A 424-nucleotide genomic window follows, 5' to 3' on the forward strand; every position below is an offset into this window, starting at 1 on the left:
GGTCTAAAACCCACGTTACTTAATGCATTATTATTAGCAGAAATATGTTAGGGAGCCATTAATAGATGTTGATTCATTTCGATTGAAGCCATTTTTCTCCTTTTCATTCTCTTGGCTGCAATTAAGCTGCGTTCTGATGAAACCCGTTCGCTGAGCCCTACGTACTCCAAAGAGCCCGTCGTGGATGGGGACCGTTTCAGACCTTTAATTTCATCCAGTTTTAAAAGAGAGTTTAGTAAATTCCCAAACTGGCTCAAAGATTGGTTTCGGCTGCTATTTCGGTCAATGTTGTTGGGCGCGAAGGATGCCAGGCCGGGGAGAGGTTCACGAGGCCTGAACAGGGAGACGGCACCCTCGGGGGAGGAGATGGAACAGCCGGAGCCCCCAATCCATTTTCCAGGGGGCCCCGCGAAGCAGGCGGGAG

This window comes from Pteropus vampyrus, unplaced genomic scaffold (genome assembly GCF_000151845.1).
Source record: "Pteropus vampyrus isolate Shadow unplaced genomic scaffold, Pvam_2.0 Scaffold478, whole genome shotgun sequence".
NCBI classification, from domain to species: domain Eukaryota; kingdom Metazoa; phylum Chordata; class Mammalia; order Chiroptera; family Pteropodidae; genus Pteropus; species Pteropus vampyrus.